The sequence below is a fragment of the Gavialis gangeticus genome, unplaced genomic scaffold, assembly GCF_001723915.1.
Source record: "Gavialis gangeticus isolate Ggan-Ray unplaced genomic scaffold, GavGan_comp1, whole genome shotgun sequence".
NCBI classification, from domain to species: Eukaryota; Metazoa; Chordata; order Crocodylia; family Gavialidae; genus Gavialis; species Gavialis gangeticus.
The window spans coordinates 6,477,726-6,480,092 of record NW_017729009.1 but is presented as its reverse complement, the minus strand read 5'-3'; the positions used below and the strand labels follow the sequence as shown (position 1 = coordinate 6,480,092).

At 40.1% G+C, this 2,367-nt stretch overlaps 1 protein-coding gene across 3 annotated transcripts in view; it reads right to left on the bottom strand.

The window, feature by feature from the left end:
• Positions 1-2,235, bottom strand: part of NCOA3 (nuclear receptor coactivator 3) — a 172,766-nt gene extending 170,531 nt beyond the window's left edge. For 2 of the 3 annotated variants that reach the window (XM_019509880.1, XM_019509882.1), the window contains exon 1: positions 2,130-2,235. The gene's annotated coding sequence lies outside the window, so the exon portion shown is untranslated. The remainder of the gene's footprint in view (positions 1-2,129) is intronic. The other variant, XM_019509878.1, reaches the window with a different exon arrangement.
• Between the last annotated feature and the right edge of the window lie 132 nt (positions 2,236-2,367).

The following is a 2,367-nucleotide window of genomic DNA, read 5'->3' as shown; positions in this document are numbered from 1 at the left end:
ACAGCGGATCTCGTCCTCTGTGCGCGGCGCTGCCAGCATTGCCTCCACGACCTTCGTTTGGGTTGTGACCCAAGGTTGGGAACAGCTGTTCTAAAAAGTCTTAAAAATGTAGTGATGTCTTCATATGAAAGCTCTCAGCAAGCCCAAGATTATGAAAAAAAGCACATGCACACTATGCAGATTAGAGTTTAAACATATTTATACATACTTGTTTGAACTACAAGTGTTTACCTTGAAACAAGCACTCTGGGAGTCAACAAATTTGTCCTGAACTTTGGAGTGTCCAGACAAGCATGCAGAAGTGTCTCAGTTAATTAGAACTAACTCAAACATTAACTCAGATTAGAATCTAATGCAGGCTCCTTGAGCCTTGTTTCTACTGAAAGAATGGAGACAGTTGGACTAGTGAAGACTCGAGGCCTTTCACTAGAAAGTTAGCAAGAAATTTGTGTAAGTGTGTAGTTTTCACAGTTAACAAATGAGAATAAACCATAGACTCTCTCCCCAGCATAGCAGACACAGCCAGGTAATTTAACAGATCCTGCAACCCAAACTGGTAAGCATTGCCTTAAGCTTAGGAAACATTAAACAAGATGATCTCCCCATTACAGCACCAGACCAGGTTAAGACTTTGAGCTTAAGTGTTTCAGTTCAACACGTTTGTTTGCCCACACATTTACTTATAGACAAAATCTTAAGCTAATAGAGAAAACACATGACTGTTGTAGTGACTACAGAAGCCAATATAAAACAAAGTTGGACTGGTTTAATTAAGGAATTATTTCAAGACTGATTTAGTGTAGTGCAAAAGAGTGCATGGACATCATTCTTCCAATTTAAAACAGGTCCAAGTTCTGTCAAAAGCAAAAGTACCTATAAGCTTTAATTAAAAAAGGGAGAATAAATTGTGCATTTAGATGCGACCTAAAGAGAGAGACAAAAGGAGTCAGAAAGAACATATCATGTCCATCATCTTATTCAGTGATATATACTGTGGCCTTGTAGAAAGAAGGTATAGAATGGAGCAATGAGAAGTGCATGTGCACACAGCAACTATGAAAAGGGAGTAAACCTATAAGAGGCTAGAGACAAGTTACATAAACTGGTATAAGTGATCAGAAACCGGTTCAAATCTATAACGGAACAGAAGTTCAATGCACATAAATTGCTTTCAAAATGGCCTAAACCAGTTTAAGAGAAGCCTAGATGGATGTAGTATCAAACTTAACTGATTTAGGTTTACTGAAATCAGTTTATTGAATCTCTGACCCTGACGCTATGCACCTGCCCCGCAAACACCTCCTTCACAGGGTGAATGGGCAAGCTTTGTCCCAACCTGCTTATTCCAGCTGAACAGGGAGGCGTGTTCTACTACCCCCCAGCTTTTGGCCTGAGCCACTGGAGACATGCGACTGCATTTCCAGAATGAAAAAAGTGAAAGTCTGTTCACTTGCCTATCAGCTCAATCTGTGCAGCTTAGACTAACCTGAAAAGACTGAATCAATTCAGCCTCGGGCTTCTGACTGCCTGTATTTAGGCAAAGAAAGTACCTCCTTTTAGGAGGCTGCGCTGGGTTTAAGTCAGGGGTGGGCAAAATGCGGCCCGCCTGGCCATTCTATCCGGCCCACAGGGCCCCTAAAAAAATTTTTTAGAAAACTGGTACTCATCTGCCCCTGGCTACACGTCATGCGGCCCTCGGTGGTTTGCCAACACTCAGTAAGTGGCCCTGCGCCTGAAATAATTGCCATCTCCTGGTTTAAGTTACAGCCACTTAACCAAAGAAGGTCACTTTCATTCCTTATTAGCCCACCTTCCATCCGCAGGGGCAAGCTTCATTCATTAGCCTATTTATACACCACTATTTACAGATTCATTCCAGTTTCAGTTTTATTACTCCGACAACTCTAACGTTATGTTAGAACTCATTCAGGGATCTTCCCTCAACTAAGTTTTGCAAACTGTTATGTAATGTTTCCAGGGCTCAATTATACACCACTCCAAAACAAAAATAAGTAAAAATAAAGTCACTCAAGAAGCTATTTTCAAGTTTGCACGCATTTAAAAAAAAAAAGTCACTAACAACAAAATTACAATGAATACATGAATTCATTTCAGAGTCAAAACTTTACCTGGTGTTTTGATGTTCTCCTGTGTTAAACAGTCTAGCAGTAACCTTGTAAAAATCTGCCTCTTCAAAAATACTTCATGAGTACTGAAAAAGAGACATACAAGAGGACAAGTTTTAGTCTAAGACAGCCAAGAGTCTTGATTTAAAGATTACATTTCAACATGCTAAAGGCCCACCAGAGCTAAATTAAAAAAAAGGGCTACTATGAAACTTCACTTCTAAGCAATAAGAGCACCTCT